Source organism: Lonchura striata, chromosome 3 (genome assembly GCF_046129695.1).
Source record: "Lonchura striata isolate bLonStr1 chromosome 3, bLonStr1.mat, whole genome shotgun sequence".
In the NCBI taxonomy this organism is placed as follows: Eukaryota; Metazoa; Chordata; class Aves; order Passeriformes; family Estrildidae; genus Lonchura; species Lonchura striata.
The window spans coordinates 37,752,955-37,772,170 of record NC_134605.1 but is presented as its reverse complement, the minus strand read 5'-3'; the positions used below and the strand labels follow the sequence as shown (position 1 = coordinate 37,772,170).

Sequence of the window (19,216 nt, the reverse complement as noted above, 5' to 3'; positions counted from 1 at the left end):
TCCTTAGGTTTTAATTACTTTTCTCTTAACAGCTCCACATGACAAGATATCTCTCTTTCCAGCCCAGAGGGAATGACTGAAACTCCTGTTTGACTATCCCAGTGCTTTTCTGACAGCTGTACTGCTAGCTTTGCCTTCTTTGTTGTTTTCCTTAGCTCTTGGGATTGGCTAATAGAACATCTCTGCTGTGAAGCCCATCTACAACATGGCAGGGTCATTGTTTCCCTCTGGCAAAGGAGATTTTGTTTGCAACAGGTGAGGATGAGTTGGTGCAAACAGAAAGCTGTGTATAGTCGTAACTCCACCAACTTTGAGGGTCTTTATCAGAGAACCTCACTCAGTGATTCATATAAAAGAGGATAAAAAGCTGATCTCTGGAAAGGAAGCACAGAAGATTTCTGAGCTTGTGCCAGACCCCAGTAAAGTCCAAGTGAGGGCTCAAGTGTTCCATCGTTGTCCTTTCCTGTTAGAACATGGAACACAATGGGACAGCAGTCCTACTAAGAGCCTCTAGGGGCTACTGCAGTTCAATAAATCACAATATATAAAATGCAAACCCAGTTTTAAGTCTGATATGGGCTGTGTTAATCTCTGGTGTGCTACCTTGGACTTCAGAATAATTACATGCAATGGAATATTGCCCACTGAGCCTTTGCTGACTCTCACATTGCCACGAAGGATAAAGGATCAGAGTGAGTACAGAATATTCTCTTTGGACACAGTGTTTTGTCTTGTTTTCCTGGGGGAGGAATTAGTCTTTCAGTTCTCTTTCTTTCTTTGTTCCCTACTTTCTGATAATATTGTAAAAGTAATATCTTCAGCTTATGCTGGGTTCTGCAGAGATCACACCAACTTTGTGTACATAACACAGTTTTTTCAACTCCTTGCTAGTGTTCTAATGAAATTTGGTTTTATTTGAGTTAATAAGAATCAATGTTTTACTAATTTTCTCTTTAAAGATATCATACACCCTTGATAATTCTCTCCCACCACATGGGGTTTAGTGCACTGTGAAATGTTTCATGCACCATACGAGGCATAGCAAGAGAATATGCATGTGAGAGAAGGAGCACTCTTAAGAGCAGCATATTTAAGAAACTCAGAATTTAGGAGGAAATCACTACAGGATATCAAAGCAAATTTCACTCCAAGAAGGTTTCAGTTTGTCAACAGATGTAGCACAAAGGCTTCCTGTTGTTTCACAAACAATGAATCTTCTCCTGCCTATAAATAATGTAAAGACAAGTCTCAAGATTTTTAAAAAATTCTGCTAGCTTGAGGCTACCTACCCAGCATGCCTCCTTGTTTACAACTTCCCACTACAAATGTATATTGTGTTTGTTTTCAGGCAAACATCAGCTTTCCCAATGCCTGCAATTAACCTCCAGTACATATTAGCAACAGCCTTTTAAGCAGTTTTTACATCTATTGATACTGGGCAGCATGGTAATGTAGTGGTTGGCTCTACACTATGGAGAATTTATCTCCTCGGCAGGAAGGGTGTGGTGCAGCCCCTGCACCTATAGTGGTAATGAGTTACTCCCATTGCCTGCCAATCCTTAGCAAGCCCCTGCTCTTCAACTAAACTTCCTTGAAGCCATTTTTAAAGGTAGCATGAAATGGTGCATTGTGTAAAGCTGCTGCCACACCTTACATAGGTCTTGAGGTTATAAATAGGATCTACACAAAGGAATGGATTTGTAAAGTTCCATTTTTTTTGTCCAAAGGTTTTCTTTTGTGTGAGAGTACCTGAACACCCAACATCTCCAAGAGTGCAGGTGAGTGCCCTTAATGCTTGATCCCTCTCATGATTTTTGTTATTCTCTCAAACTGCAATTTTCTGTGCAGGCACAGTAAGCCCAGGGGAGAGACCCTGTGCTTAGGCTAGTATGTCCTGCATGGTCTCTGGCAGGATGCCGAGGGCACAGAACCCATGCATGCCCCTTCTTAACCAGCAGTGTCTCATAGGAAATACAGGTGCTTGTTTTGTTTGGTGTCTGATCCTGTCCCTATGGGCGAGGTGTACTCTATAGCATAGAGAGATTCACATTGTTTTTAGAATCTCATTAGATTGTAGGTGCTCAGAAAGAGGTTTTGTGTGCAGTCAGGAATACAGGAATACTGGACATTTGTAGAGATTACAGAAAGGAAAACAAAAGTCAAGATGCTGATGGAGTGTGGGCAACCAAGGAGATTTGGATAGCAAGTCTGGAGTTAAGATTAAAGTCCACTTTCTTTCAAATTCATCCACATTTGCTCTTTATTGGGATGATCCTGAAACACATTGTTCAAAAAATCAAATTTGGATCAAGGACAATTTTGTCTATGGTTCTAAATTTTACATGAAAACTTGTAGTGACAAAAGGCTTCTGTCTGGGACTGGAGTCTTGGCTAATTCTAAACATCCTCAGAGTTTCTTCATTGTTCTTGTCGACTCTGGTTTTCCTGAAGGCTTTTGACACTGGAAACAGAGTTTTTAAAAGTGAATGCAATTTATTTAAAAGCACATCTGAGTTTCAAGAAGAGAGAAATTCTAATTAATTACATTCCAGTATAATGTAAGACCAAGACTATAACAGAGTATGGTGCATAACAAAGAGCTGGATTGATTGTTTGGATCAGTCAAGGAAGAGCTGCAAGCCATAACCATTCTTCAGATTTCTGATGCTGCATAGGAAGGGACATCCACCCAGATCTTTCCAGTTTTCTACATCTTGGCTGACAGGTATCCATCTACACCTGTCAACAACAGCAACACAATAAACTGCTTAGCTACATCCCGTGACTGGGCAGAGAGGAAAGTTCCCCTCTTCCCTGCTTCGGGCTGATTCACTAAGGATAAAAGGAAATAGTTTAGTGGACGAACTATGACTGAACCATTGCACTAGTCACACCCATTTAGGAGTTTTCAGCCTGGCAATTGTATAACCATGAAGTGTATCTGCAAAAAGTATAAGCAAGAAAAAACCTTGAGTCTTGTGAATTTTAAAAAAAAGCAGCAAGGGGGGGAAAGGTTCAGAAAGTCAGATGCTGTTTCTGTCCATCCCCCGGAAGGTGAATTGTTCTCAGGTTTTCATTAGCTCTTAAAATTCCAGCTGCATATCTAATTTCCAGGCCCTACATATCCAGCTGAGGTATTACTTCCTTACTGCCCAAGTCAGGTTTTGTGTTCTACAAATGGTCTACAGAAATATCATTATAAATCCATAGCTGAAAGGACCTGTACATCTTAAGTGCTCTATCGTTTTCTACCTCTGAATATTCTGCCAGCAGAGATTTAGAACATTGGCTCTGTAAATGCTTTCATGTCAAGACTAAAGGCAACACTTGTTTAATTCATTCCTTGACCCAACAGCAGCTTTATCTTAGGTTATCACTTGTTAAGCTCTCTAGAATGTTTTAAACATGAAGGGGGCTGCTGTGTATATATATCCTGTCTATTGTATTTTACTTGCAGAAATTTGACAGTAGTGATTCATAAACATCAAAACCATTTCCTTTCTGTGCTGCAAATTATGCTTTTTTTTAGCTCCATTCACAGGGTGTGTAACCCATTCCAGACAAAAGAACAACAACAACAAAAAAAAAAAAAAAAAAAAAAAAAAATTACATTTGTCCCCTACCACATTGGTAGTTCTTTATTATAGATCACTAGAGGTCAGAGATTTTTATACATCTTCTTCTGTGTATATATTTTCATATATACTTGTGTGTATAAAGTAAAGTTTGGTGTGTGTATAAATATACCTGTATGTACAGTTTGGGTACAAGTATATTTATATTTATAAGTATAAATATGCACACACATGTGCACAATTTTATGTGCTGTAGTGTAAATGGAGGACTGGAGTTATACATCAAATGTACTGCAACCTGATTAGAATAACAACTAAGGTTTGCTGTGCATCAAAATAATTTACACTACTCTGTGTAAACCCATCATTCTGTAAACATAGGATTTATCTCTAAGTTGTCAACTGTATTTAAAATCAGCATTTAATAATGACTCCTCAGAAATTACATCAACAGAATCCTTTTGGATTTGCATTACATAACACATCAGAAAGTCAAAAGTTTTGTATTATTGAGTCACAAGACTCTTGATATCAGTCTGTATTTTTACTCTCAGCAATGATGTTTTCTACACCATAGGACAGATAACTTTTCACCCAAATACCCCATTCTCGGGTCAAAGTCTGATTCCTCTCTGAACATCATGACAAGATCTGAGTACTTGCCATCCTCTCATTGGCTCTTTAAAAAAACCCAAAACAACCAGCCAAAGCCAAAGTAAAAACAACAACAAAAAAAAGGCAAAAAAACCCCAATTGGGTGGGAGCCTCAAGGGGAAGTTTGCAATGTCTTGCAATAGGTTCCCCAGTCCAGATAAGCAAGGACCAATGCAGACAGAGTAGTTTGGCCCTGTGCAATCTCTGTAGGTGCCAATCAGCTGGGACATAGGCACTGACAACAGCAGACCTCTGCCAGATGACTTGGCCCTGAGTAATTACTCAACAAGCTACGCTAACCAGAGTAATGTGAAAAAAATACTCTGAGTGGAAGAACAGCAAAAGTTACAGCTCCGTCAGGAAGGGGGTAGTTTAGAAATGTAGCCTGCAAGGAAATTGTGAGTCTGGGACCATTTCCCTCAGACAGTGTCCCTCTGATACATTCCCCTCAGAGAGGGGCTGTTGGTGAAGAAACTTCACCATCAATGCCATTGCAAACAATGTGGCCTCTTAGCAAAATGCTTGAAACTTATGCAGAGAACTAAATTAGCCATGAACAACAACAAAACCTAAAGTCTATCACCACTTTAAAATAAAACACCCAGATGGAAGCTATGGGACTAAATAACCTGAACTTGAATGCAATTATCTGGGGGGGTTTTGTTTCCTTGCAGGTCATATAGAAAGACAAAAACAGTGCTACACGTTTGATGTAGTTTTAATAAATATTCAAAGTCTCCTCAATTACTGCCTGAATAATTACTGTGGATGCAAATAAAATGGGGAAAACCAGAATGACTTTCTGGTCTTCCTCAGGGGAATGGACTTTGGAAGTAGCAGCACTGAATTGCAAGTGAGGCAACTTCAAAAAGAGAGAAAAGAAGAAAGCTGAGAATAGTAGGTGTTGTAAGCCTCTCAAAGGCACTACGTTGCTAGCTATGCATGCAAAAGAGTCTACATTAGCACTACAGCCTTCCACCATAGTGAATTGCCAACTACAGTTTTGGAAATGACACTTTCTTCTCTTTGTGACCTGACGGAAGTCTCTGTGCATTACCTTGCTGTCTGCTTCAGTGAATCCTTTACAGCAAAATACAGCAAAAACCTGGCTGCAAGAAACAGAAAATATTTGCAAGCCAGAACACCCATAAAGACATTTCTCTTGGTAGTGAGAGTTTAAATCCAGGGATCATTTTGAGCACATTTTGTGCTTTGATCCACTGCTGGAATTGTTGAGACCAGCCTTTTCCAGAAGCACACCATGATCCCTCTTGCGAATCTCCACAGAAGTTCAGCAACAACACTTCTCTCATGAAAACATGCAGGACTTTGTGGTAGCTGTTTTTAAGCCATTAAAGTTGAGGAAAAATATTTTGTACTGTGCTGGTGAAGAACATTGGAAGGTTTACATGGTGTCTCTAAAAAAGGCCGAGATCACCTAGTAATATTGTTCTCTCATTCTAGAGGTCCAAGAAAGCCTTTAGTTCATATTGAGTAAAAGGTATCTTGCTTTCTTATTCCATCCTTCAAGCTACTAGCTGGACAACCCTGTAATCTCCACAATGACAATGTAGTAGGGTCCTGCTCTCAGGTTTTTTCATTCATTAGCTCAATGTCCTCATTATAGTTATTATTTCACCTGCCTCTCTGTTTGCTGGGATGGCATATGCCTCAGTGGACTCTCTAGCCCACCAATTTTCTAAGAATTCTATCATCACACTGCATGGACATATCCTCTCAGTCTCAGAGAATCAAGCAGCAATGAGTCAACATCATGTGGATACACAGACAGCTCCTGTGCTGCTGCTGTCTCTCAGTGGATCGGAAATGTGCTGGTCTTAGCAATAGTAGAACTTTCCTAAATCTTAAAAATGCAGACAAGCGTTCAAATACTTCATACCTTGGTCAACCCATTTGAAAGACTTAGGAATACTGAGGGTGAGGGATAAACACTCTGGAAATCAGAACATGGCTGTGAAAGGCATCATTCTGTGCTTCAGCTTCCTGGTTTGCATTTTATAATTTCTTTCAGCAGACAGCTGCATTAGGGGGCCTATATGGGGAATACTGTGCTTCCTCTATTCCTGTTTCAATAAAAGGCAGTGTTTGCTACTGGCTCTTGATACTCACATATGTGTTTTGGGGAATGAAACTCACATCAGTCAAAGCATATGAGTGACAGGGAATTCTGCACAGGAAACAGGGTCCTTCTGTCCTGCTATTGCTGGTTAAAAAAGTCTCCCTTTCTGATTGTCATTCCAGTGATCCACAAATTTCTGGGTTGATTAGGAGATATATTTATTATGTCTTGCCTTCTTCTGTGACTCAGCAGCAAACAGGTTTCCATTTACAAACAAAAGTAAAATGACATCCACAATTGTCAAATGCAAAAAGACAAAAGTGACAAAGACATTTTGCTTTAATACTTCTAAGAAGATACTGCAAGTAACAGAATGCACACACAAGCACATGGGGAATATTCAACGTGGAATTTTGAAACAGTTGGCAGCATTCAGGTCTTAGAGGAAGAAATGGTGCTGCCTGCCTCAATAGCAATTGGCATTTTGTGGTCAGCTGTCCAAAAAGATGATCACAGCAATGGCTGTGGGCAGCTGCAGCAGCTGAGCCAGCAAGCCCTGGCACAGGGGCAGAGCCAACAGGTGACAGCCAGTCAGGCAGCACCTATGCACAGCATCAGCCTCGCATAAGACCTCAGGAGGACATGGAGATGGTGCATGCCCTTCCAGCTATGCTAGGCACTTCTCTGCTGTTACAGCTAGTTTCTGCATGACCAGTACTGAGGGAAAATGATTAAAGGCAGGGTAGTTGTGGATCTCTAACTGTGCTCCTCTGTGGATTGTCACTGAGGTCCTCTCAGTGACCATCCATGTATTCTGCAGACAAACTTGCCTGCTAAGCTAGGGGGAGACTGTATGCCAGGCTTTTATGGAGCAGCCCTAAAAGCACTGCTGAACTTTGTGCCTTGGGAATCACTTGGAGCAGTCAAACAATTGTGTATATTCCTTGTCAGCATCTAATAATTTTCTTTATCTTTCTCCATTTTTCTATATGACTCAGAGAATCATGGAGCTAATTAATTCCATAGATCAGCTTTCTGCTATAATCAGGTATCCTGTTTGGCATTTCCTTATCTGATCAGATAATCAATTATTTTCCCTTGTACAGAAAGGTGAGTACATAAGGACCACTCAGATGAGAACTGATCAGGACTTGTTCCTCAAACAGAGCCCAAATCAAACTTTTTCTGATGTTATCAGTGGATGCTACACAGGTTTCAAAGACAGGTGCTCATATATTTCTGACCTTTCCTTCCCACCACAAAGAAAAAGGGCCTAAAACAGAGAGAAAGGTATTTTGCTATGGGCTTATATTCTTTCACCCATGCTTCTCTTTCTGTCTCTCCTAGACTCCCTTGATCAAGAATCTCTTGATCTTTTGGTTCTGAAAGTCATCACAGCATGTTTCAAACATATCCAATCATTCATAACTTCTCCCTCCAAGAAATATGCCAAACTCCTTTTGCATGTTTATATCTGATCCTCTTTACGGATACATTTTAGAGCTCCCCTACATTAACATCCCTAGTCTTCAGGTTACTTCAGATGATTCTTTTGTCTTTTCAAAACTAAATGCCATATATTTCTGATCTCAGGAATGAAACTGACTTCTTACTTCTGTCTTTTCAATATTTGAGAGGAAGCATTGTCACTTTTGCAGCTTCCAGCTCATGGTATTTTCTGCTTGAACAGAAGTTTAAGCATAGCCAAAGGATGTCTCTTTCACATTAGATAATATGCCACTTCTGTAAGGACAAGAGGCTCAACAGGTAAATTAGCATGAATTTTACATAATTCAACTATCTAAATTAGACCAGTTGAGATTCTGGTTGGAGAAATCAAAATCAATATGTTCTAGAAAGAATGTACAGTCAGCAATTGACTTAAAGTTGCTTTTCTTGTAAATACATACCTTTGGCTTGAGGATGTCAAAGAGTTTTCTTCTGAATCTTTGTACATTTTTGTGGCCCTACTTGGATGTTAAGTTCACCTTCACACTACATATTCACTTTCACTTGCACCTTGCTTTTAGACTGGGTGCTGAGCTGACATGTCTATGAGAGGTGTCTGACACATCCTATGGCTGTCACTGAGCAAGACCGAGTGGCCTCTTTTTCTGCTTGTTGGTTTCTCATACTTCAGTGACTCTCCTGTTCATTTTTGGAGGGCCTTGGAGCTCTGCTTCACTTCCTACACAAACTAGCTTCTGCGGTTGAGTAGGCTGAAAGGTTTCGTGTCCATTTTTCTTCCACATTGCCCTCTCTTTATGCATTTTTCCTCCCTGTCCAGTGGAAACAATGACTGAGTTAGGTGTTAGAAATTTTCAAGTCCCAACAAATAAACACACAAGTCTTCTTTTCTTCTCCCATTAATAACACTATCCCTTTCTCACTTAGTGGAGGACTTATGCATCAGCACTGCTGCCTGGCCAGTGTATTTGGGAAACGAAGTTTGGTGGAGAGGCAAAGTCCCCAACAAAGAAACCGAATGGGATCTCTGGAGTGCTGTGATGGCTCTTCAGAATTGAAGCCGTTTCTTGGTTTGCCTGCTCAGGTTTTCAATGAAAAATTGAAATGTTCTGTGGGAAGCAGAACCATTTCATGAATAATGCACCGCAACTGAAGGCTCGCCTCTCTATTGCAAAACAGTTTGATGTAAAACTTTCCAGTTTCTTCCAATTAGGACAAATGTAGAACTCTCTCTGTGCTGTCCTAAGGCTCAAAAGGCAACACAGCTGTTGTCCTGTATCTTCAGGAGCAATAAACATTTGATCAGCTTGTGTGCTTGACATATAGGCATGAGAGGAAGGAAACAAGGCCTAATTTACTGGAAGTCCCCTTGAATTCTCCTCAGAAATAATACAATATGGCATTCTTTAGGCCAGGGATAAGGCTTAGCTTTTTCTTGCTTGTTTCTGTTGTAAGTTTGCTTTGCTCAAAGGCCTGTATTTTTTCCACACCTTTGTTTTAAAAATTCCAGCCTTATTTCCTATTCTGCCATTGCACCAGCTTTTTCTCCTGTCTCCTATAAATGATATTTTTCACTGAGGTAGATTAAACTATTCAAATACCTTTACGGTAATGTGCTTCTAAACTACATTCTGTAATAATTACTAAAGATATATATTGTAAAAAATAATTATCCCAGTTTTGATGTGAGAGAGCAAACTGAGACTGCCAGTTGCTGCATGGACAACCTCAGCTGAAAGGCCAACAAAAGCCACCACAGCTGGTTTGGGAAGTTTTGACTGCATGAATGTTAGTCTCTCTTCCAGCAAGATATAAGCTTTTAATCCTCAGGACTTCCAGAGTCAGTGGACTCCTTTTCCCTTATCATCTTCCCATTTCTACCTGTCTGTGGGTAACATTTGGTAGAGGTGGTACATAAACCCTCTGGCTGCTTTCATCATTCTGTCAAAGGGAGGAAAACAATCAAAGTGCTGCAGCAAGAAAACAAATGGCCAAATAGCTGTTGAAGCAGGAGGTTCCAACTCACTGGAGCTCAGCTTATTACAGGCCATATGCCTGAGTGGCTCCTCTCACTGAGTGCTGCACCCAGATATGGAAACAAGTGTGAAAGTGCCTGTGGTTCATCAGGCCTGGTTTGCTATAACCATATGCAACTACTGAGAGCACAGAAAATAAGAACCTGAAAAGGCTGTGGGGGCTAACAGGAAAGAGAATCCTTGACAAAATATGACATTAATATATAATTTTCCCAAATATTTATGTAAAGATCATAACAGGAATTAATAATTTGGTACTTCAAGCTCACAGTAGATGACCTTGTTTTAGTCCACAGGCTATATCATAAATGATGCAGCTTAATATAGGTGGGGACATAAATGGAAATGCTCTTCTACATTTAAATATCTAGATATTTTTAAATATCATGGGGTTGAATTAATAGTTTTTCTTTCAGATACCATTAGCTCATGCCCTTTCAGCTATGCTCAGTGTTGCAGGGCTTGCTATATAAATGAGGGACTAAGCACATGACTCAAGTCCTGAATGACGGATATTTTACAGAGATGGAATGACAGAACTGCCAGAATAAGGAGAACAGAAAGGGTGGAAGAAGTCTGTTTTTTTACCTGGCATTTCAGTTATGTTTATTTGGCAGAACTCTTTCCAAGAGCACTGAGGTGTCAGGCCCAGCCAACCATTTCAATTTGGTGTTAGAAAGTCTTAAAGGGAAGTGGCCATCAGCAGCCAAGAACTTGTACTAGAGCTGATATATTCCCCATCCTCTCTGTAGAGTTCTTATTTCCTCGCAGGAGTTAGTTGCTTAAGGACTTATTCTGGAAGACATGTTCCTGGAAAAGTGGCTTTGCTAATTTGGAGAAAGTATTCTTAGTCAGAATAATTACCAATTCAAAAGGCTTTCCCCAAAGAAGATGGTGCTTCATGTGGCCAGTTGTACAGATCTGTGGCCTTTTAATCCTCTAGACTGGGGTTATGTCATCTGTCTAGTATCTTTTTGCACACATAATTCACAGTAATGTCATAATTCACTACAGCTACTTCAGTCCCCCCACATTTTGTAAAAAGGACAATGACAAGCTTTATTTCATTTCATTTAATTTATACTCCCCCTCTATGTGAAAGACTTCTATCCTACCTTTGAAACCTTTCACCTTTATTTTCCACTTTGGTGGCTTGTGCCTCCCCTTTTATATTGTCCAATTGAAAGGAGTTTTTTTATGGCTTGAGTGCCTCGCTTAACTTTCCCAGCAGCACATCAAGTAAGCATGCCCTTTATAACTAAAATGAGCTGTACTGACAGCACTGGTCTGCCTCTGGTTTGGTCTGAAACACTCTTACATGAAATGCTAGGAAGGTGTCTAGACAGAGTGCAGAGTAGGCACCACATGCGCACTGTTAGAAGACATTAGTAATCCCTCAGTGTCAGTTGCTGTCCTCATCTGTGTTAGTTCAAAGGGAGAAAAAAAAAGTATGTGGCAGTGTTTTCACCTGCACAGGATGGTTTAAACAGGCTTTATTTTCATGTAGCACTAAGCAAAACTAGATATGCAAAGTTGATTTCTTAGAAATTAAAAATATCATCTTAAAATTTGCCATTCTTTGCTTCTGTGTTGCGTAAAGGTCCATTAATTATGCTGCTGTCTCTGAACATGGTTCCAAAGAACAGGGTGACCACCTTTTTCAATAAAATTGCAGATTTACAATTTTCCAGCTCAGTGAATTGCTGGTATTTAAATATATTGAAAGGCCAATGCCAGACTGTTCTGCCTCCCTGTGCTGCATTTTACTGGGAAGGAGATGCTGGAAGGGTGCATGAGGAGAGAAAGAAAAGGAGCAGAGAAAAAAAAAAACATGGCAGGAAGGCAGGCAGATATGATGATAGGAAAAGCCTTTAAAATCAGAAGGAATTAGAATGCCTGGAAGGACCTAAGGATCAGAGGTGAGTGGCCCTTGGTGTCTCCTCAACCCTTCTCTAGTTCCCAAATGAGAGCGATGAACATTACCGGGAGCCCAGACAGGGCAAGGCTGAGATCTCCCCGGAGGTATGGTCTATCACTCTGGCTCTGAGATGAGGACCAAGCTGATCTAACTGCCTTTTGCCACTTTGCCCTGGGAATATCAGAACAAAGCACGAACTCTGCACTGTGCCTCAAATCCAGGTACATGGCCACACAAACATGTTCCTACATTCTGTCAGCTCTCCTTGGCTGGGAAGGGAAAGATGAGTCCATGCAGGTTTTTCTTGTAGTTGTTTGCAATTGAAAATTTGTTTTATCCATCTGCAAAATTGTACATTCTTTTGGCAATAGGGAAGGCAGGAAGAAAAAACTAGTAGGAAAAAAGGTAAAGTGACTGAAGAAAAATATTAATGTTTATCTATCGAAAAATTATCAGAAGGTAAAGGGATGGGGGTTAGTAACTAAGGCAAAGCTGGGTTCTATACTTTTGTGCCTGTGGCTTGTGTTCGTATGTTGTGACATACAGCTAAGGAAAATCTTGTGTTTGCCTTACCTGAGTATGACAAACAGCCTTTCTTACAGACACAAAATAATAAAATATCCAGCACATAAAGCTCACCATCTCCTCTCATTGTTTATGGAAACAGTAATGCTCCTGAGGGCACTTGAGTACTGCTGGCATTGGACATCACTGGTGGAGGAAACAGCATGGCAATCTTCTGCTAACAGCTTAGCTGAATCCCAGGAAACTGATTGAGAGGTGAGAAACGAGTTTGCGTACATGGATCATCTGTTGAAAGCAGTGCTAAATTGTGCCTGATTTTAGACATGGATGGACCAGTACAGGACCGTCCGTATTGCCTGGTTGTGCTCAGAGGAGTGGCCTGGCTGTGCCCAGCACGAACACCTTGCCACAAAGTCTCTCCAACCTGAGAGAGAGACTGCAGAGACAGAAGAGAGTCCCAAGGACCTTTAAATATTGGCTCCTTGATTTTCCTCTACGCTCTGTTTTTGAAACTAAGCTACTGTGATAACAGCCAGGAGAGTTTTTAGTCTCTCCTCCTTTGTAGGGTTTTACTGTAAATTCACCCTGGTTTCCAGATTGCACACACAGAATTCTGCTGTGTGTGAGGTTGAAAGAGGAGACTCAATTTCTCTGTGGTGGAGGTTTGCAAGGGCTTCTTCCTACTGCTAAAACACCATCCTTCTCTTTCCCCTCTTCCCATTGTCCTTCTTTTTCCTAATATGCCACATTGCATAGACAGAGGTCTGTTCACACCTGTGCCCTGTATTACTGGACAAAGATTTATTTTTGGTTACCTTTTGTATGGCACTTGGATGACCTGGAAGCAAATCTCACTTGGAGTGCAAGCTTTCTATGAGTTTGGCATGTAGGGTGGAATTTATGTGAGGGTAACCTCCCCACAGATGATTCTACTGTGTATCAGAGACTGTCACATCTGTCTCCTTCCCAAAGCCAGAAATTAAGAGAAGGAAATATGTCGAGAGCACAGTGCATTAGACTTACTTCGTTCCTGCTTTAGGATGAGATAAATATCTCTCTGAGGGAACTGTTTCTTTTTGGACACCTCAGGGAAGCCGTATTTGTTGTAGGCATCTCCGTCATGGATAGCTTCCTTTAGCCAAATAAATTGTACTGCAGCCACTCCTGTCTTAAAGTTTACCCTTTGTAATCCAAGGTGGCACAGACATTTTCCTTTTGCAGAGATGCTGAGAAACTTAAATGAAGTAATGCTTGCATGGCATCTACATGGGGAGGTGAGAGCAGTATGCTAATGGTTACTAAACCTTGAGCATGATGAGCTGCCCTCCAAAGGCTGTCAGAGAGGAGTTCCTCTGGCAGTGGCGCCTCTGTCCATGAGGAACACAGGGGGTTGCCTCCATTGACTCATTTTTATCATGAATTGTGGATAACGTGCAGGTGATAAAGTAGATGCTTTGTTGCAGGAAAGGCAACACTGAACCCTCAGCCTGTACAGATGCTGAAGTTCCTCAAGAGAAGTCACAGTCATACATTAACAGAAAGTAAAGATACTGTGAAAATATTGTCAAGGGAGACAATGGAAAGAGAGCTTGATGTAAAATGTCTTTTTAATTCCTTTTTATTTAAATTCCTTTACTTGGTTTGCATTTCTCTCTATCACACACGCACAAAAAAAAATCTAGGATTCAAGAAAAACTGTAGTTATTTTCAGTCTGTATGGTAAGAGAGAGGTTAAGTTTTGCCAAAAAGCAATGGGTTTACTGAAACCCTTTAAAAAAACCCCAAATATTTCTTGTCTAAGTACAAGGAAGTGGCACTGAAATATATATTTTTTCACATGTCACTTTAGGAAATTCATTTTACTGCTTGCTTTAGCAAGATCAGGAGTTCATCCAAATTACTGATCATGTGTCAGTTTAAATATTATATTTTTCTCCAGAACTTTGTTCATGAAAGTCATTCTGTTGACCATATTCTTCATTATTAAGATCCTAGTCTTACTTTTTCCTAATCTTTGAAATTTTTAATCTGTCACAATTCTATGTTACCACTTTCTTGATCCAAACATGGCAGTAAATAGTTGTTTACAAGGCACAAAAATGTATCACAATAATTAAGGCAAGGCTGGGTCTCTGCTGATGTTTGCTTACATTGCTGTGGAAGAATATGCATACTTACTATGAAAACTCATTTTCAGAAAAAGATAATTGTTTGCAGATTAAAATCAAATTTGTTTCTCCAACATACTTTAGTGCATTTGCTAAAATCTCTAACAGTATGTTCTCCTGTATCGCCCAGGTGGATCTGAAAGAGTGCTTTCCCTCTTGGCCTCTCACAGGCACACACATATACATGTGCACACATGCACAAACACACACCAGGGCAAGTGCAGAGAAAGTTCATTGGGCATTTCAGTATGTGTTAGGCCCCACAATTCAAAGCTGTTTTTTGTGTAAGGGGATTAGGACTTTGACTGACTTTCTATGGCATATGGAGAATGAAAAGTACAATAAAGCATGCTAAAGACTAGAGACCAGATAAAATCAGCAGCTAATTGCTATGTACACTGTACTGCTGCAAATGAAACACAGCAAGAGACTTGAACAGATTCTATTATATAGGATTATAGCAATGGTCTGAGAACAAAGCTAGAAATTCAGAGAAAAACAACCTAGAAATTCCAAAATAACAAAACAAACAGTTGGAAGCCCTATGGTGTTTTTAACCATTTTGTAGCTGGAAGGGTCTTCGTACAATTATTTTCCATGACAGTGTTGTATCTCCCTCAGGTTGGAAAGAACAACTCTTTGCTGCTTTCATAACCCAGACTAGCAGCAGTGATGTTTATGTTCTGCAGGATCCTACACTTTTTCTCATAGCTACTCTGCATTGCAAGAGTGAGAGGTGAACAGGAGCTGAATCTGGGCACTGGTGTTCAGCAGACTATGGGGCATAAAGAGGCTCCTCATGCTTTGTCTGTGCTCACAGCATTAAAACATCACCTCTATTATGTTTTGCTGTACCTGTGGGGTGCTCTTCTTCCCTCCTCACCAGGCAGCAGGGGAAGCAATGGAGCTGGTGACTTCTGAGCTGCACACAACCCAGTGCTCCAGAGCTGTCCCCATCCTTCTTTCAGAGAGGCTGCCCTAAGACACCCGTTCAAGCTTCACACAATCTGCAGGAGCCACTCCTCAAACTTTTGGACATTGAGTGCCTTCCAAATGTCCAAATGGGGCTTCATCCTGCTCAGTTAAAGAGGGTATATTGTTTTATTTAAATTATGTGTAAGGTCCTGTTGTAATATGATTTTTTTGTGGAGATGAGATGTATATGTCCTTGGGTAAAAGGTAGAATATCACTGGGCAATGACATAAGCACACAAAGAAATTAAAGCAATACCAATTTCCTTTATGTTTGCATAACAGAGTGGGCCAAGTCTTCTTATATGGGAAGACAGTAGAGAAGTTATTCAAATGAATTTCAGATAAACAACTCCTGTATGACTATTTAAGACTCATTAATATTGAAGATGGATGGTTGTCAAAGACAGACACCATTATTTTCCATTTTGTTAAATATACAATTTACAATAATGCTAGTCTTTAAGGTGTTGTATAGTTTGGGTTTTTTTTCCCTGTCGTTGATAAAGGCTATTTGTCAAAAATGTGGCTATTACACCATTTTCAGTCCCTCATCTACCTTGCACATATGACAAAACATAATGAGTTTTCGAACTGGAAAATCATTTAGCATCCTAAAAATTATCTCTAGGTTGCTTTGAAGAATTCATCCACCTGTTGTCCTAAAGCTTTACTAAGATATGTGTATTGCTTCTGACATGTTGTATATTATAGTGTCTTATTCAGAAATAGATATAGAATATCAAAGGGATAAATAGCTTTTCTGTTTGGAAGAGAACTTTTCTATTGAAAATATTTTTACCCCACTAAAAATAGAAAATAGACTAATTGAACAAAACAGCTTTTAAAGCTGTAAGTTCAAAAGTTTACAGCATAAAATGTAACAAATTTTTGTTTCGTCTCCTAAGCTGTTGGCACTGCACATTCCTTTTACACAATGTGGCCTCATGCAGCCTCAGCCCACAGCCTTTCCTGGTTCAGACTCTGCAGCAAGGCTTTGAACAAAAAGTGTGTTCCTCTAAGTGTGCTGGTGAGCACCCATGGTGGCTGAGTGCTCAGGTCCCTCACCAGGAAGAACTCATGCTGGTTTTCTGCAAAAATGCTCCAGAACATACAGTTGGTCACTTTTCCTGCAGGGAGAATATTCATACAGTGAAATGCCATTCAAGGCAACTACGGATGGCAGAAGTACCAGTCAGTGAGGCACAACAGCCCACAAGCTGATATATCATTGTATACAGCATACAGGAGCAACATGTGATACTAATTCCCCAAAAGGCTTTGGAGTAATTGATGCTACTTCAGAAATATATTTAGGGCAACCAAGGTTTGAATCTGCCTCCAGTTTGGTGAGAAAGCAGCAGCTGGTTTCAGACTCAGTGGATGGCAATGGAAGTTTCCTCCAGGAATCAAATTTATCACTTATTTATATTTATAGAATAGATACAATTATATATATGTAGAGTAACATAAAGTAGTAAATTACGTTTCCAGGCTCCAGGGATATATTTTTACAAGAATTGAACATATATGAACAAAAAATATGAGCCTCGTTTGGTTCTTTTGTTTTCTCCCCAGTACAAATGTGACACTGTGCAAGCAGCTCTACAAGTTAAATTTTGTGTCTCTCTGGAGTAAGAAGACAATTTCTTAGTGTTGCAGCTGAGTGTTATGCAGACAGGGTGGCTGTAAAAATCTTCAGTGATTTGTGTTAGTCACAGAAGTAATAACTTTATTACTGGAACAGAGGCAGATCGCTGATGTTTTGAGGTAATGCTTTTTTGCTCTTCATATTTATTGTAATATCAGACAAGGTTTTACTGGTGTCACACAGACATTTGGTATTAACATGAAAAAGGGTTTGGTCTTCTTGAGAGATTCTGAGTTAGATAATTTGAATATCTATTTTTTATTTTATTTTTATTGGATCTTATAAAATATTTCCTTATAATTGTTAACACACATCATTTTAGCATGTTGATTATGATATCTTCTCCTTTTTACCACACTGAACCTTTTTTCTTTTTTTTGGTAGGGTTTTATATTTATTTGTTCTCTTTCACCAGGTAGGTTATACCTATGCTTGCATTTCTTCTTTTTAATTTTGTTTTCATGCTGCTAAGCAGAGCTAGTAATTTGAATGAACTCTTACTGCATTTTCAGGAAGAACTGACTGAGCCCAGCACAAGTGATCTGTAAAGCCAGAAGAAGCCTTCTCCACTTGGATGATCACATGTTCATGTACCCCCACACTCACAAAATGGAAAACTGGTGAAAATGGAGAAGAGGATCATGATAGTCTGAGTAGACAATTCAGATATTTCATAGCAGTCCCCTGGATAAAGGCTGTAAAGTGGAGCCATGCCAAGTCAAGAGACCTAAAGTTTTTTACAAGAACTCTTATATCAACACTCATGTCCCTTAGTTTTAACCTGCTGGAGTTATGTATAATTAATGTAGAGGTTGAGAAAGTCATCTGACATCAGCATAAAGAAAATGTTAAGCTTTCTCAGTTCCTAGCGCATGATTTTTAAGACATTTTAATCCCCTCCCTTTTAAGTGTGGATTTACTGGGGAGGTCAAGGGGTCATTAACACTTCCCCTGCTCCTCTACCTTTAACAGGCAAACTCATCAAGGACTGGTGTTAGATAGTATTATTTCATTAATGTACATACCTGTACTTGGGTTTTTTCCTTCAGCCAAGTCCTCGTCATCCTATTTCTTTAACAGTATTTGAAGTTTAGAAATTATCTTTCATTTAAATATTGTCAGCTCAAAACAGACCTTACTGTTTTTAGATGTTGCAGATGTTCTGGGAGGAAGAAAGGAGGTTTGCCCAAAATTGTTTTGCTTGCTATAGCAAGGACCAGAGCCACAATGGAGAAGATGTTCCACCCTGTTGCACCAATGACTGTACATCGCTCTTTGGGTAGTAGAGAGGGGCAAGATCTTCACTAGGAAGCCTCTTGCTGGAGATGGACAAAACAGATGAAATTAAAATGGGATAACTGGCACTCTATCAAATGTGGTAAAGCAAGGATAATTCCTCTGCCTGCTGTAGAGGCAGGCTGATACCTGCCTACATATCTCTTTTTGAAAGTCACTCAAGGATACACTGTTTTATACAGCCAAATACTCCTCGATATGTAAATTTATTTAGTCAGTGTCATTTTATGGTTATGTACACAAAGGCAAAAGAACATGACATCACTAAGTGCACCCTCAGACACCAAGTAGAATAGTATGGCTGACACACCTGAAGGAAGGGGTGCTATCCAGAGGAACCTGGACAAGTGCAGAAAGTGGTTGCATGGGAATCTCATTAGATTTAAGAAGACCAAGTGCATGGTACTGCACCTGGATCAGGGCAACCTGTACTCTCAATACAGACTGGGGATGAACAGATCAAGAGCCGGCCAAGAAGGGCTTGGGGGTGCTGGTTGATTAGATGCTGGACAAGGAAAGTGTGCACTTCCAGCCCAGAAAACCAATCATACCCTGGGCTGCATCCAAAGCAGGGAGGGGATTTTGCCTCTCTGCTCTGCTCTCATGAGACCCCATCTGCAGTTCTGCACCCAGCTTTGGGGCCCTTAGGACAGGACACATCAACTTGTTGGAGTGAGTCCAGAAGAGGGCCACTAAGAAGATTAGAGGAAAGGAGTACCTCTCCTGTGAGGAAAGAGGAAAAGAATTTGGACTATTCAGCCTGGAGAAGAGAAGACTGCAGGAAGACCTATCTGTGGCCTTCCAGTACCTGAAGGGAGACCACAAGACTGGTGGAATGGGATTGTTTACAAGAGCATGACAGGACAAGGGAGAA

At 40.2% G+C, this 19,216-nt stretch overlaps 1 long non-coding RNA gene across 1 annotated transcript; it reads left to right on the top strand.

Moving 5' to 3' along the window:
• The first annotated feature begins 553 nt into the window (after window positions 1–553).
• On the top strand, window positions 554–17,900 carry LOC110477928 (uncharacterized). Its single transcript, XR_002466675.3, has 5 exons — window positions 554–692; window positions 1,728–1,778; window positions 12,398–12,510; window positions 17,431–17,461; window positions 17,559–17,900. It is a non-coding gene; the product is annotated as an uncharacterized LOC110477928 (long non-coding RNA).
• Window positions 17,901–19,216: the final 1,316 nt, after the last annotated feature.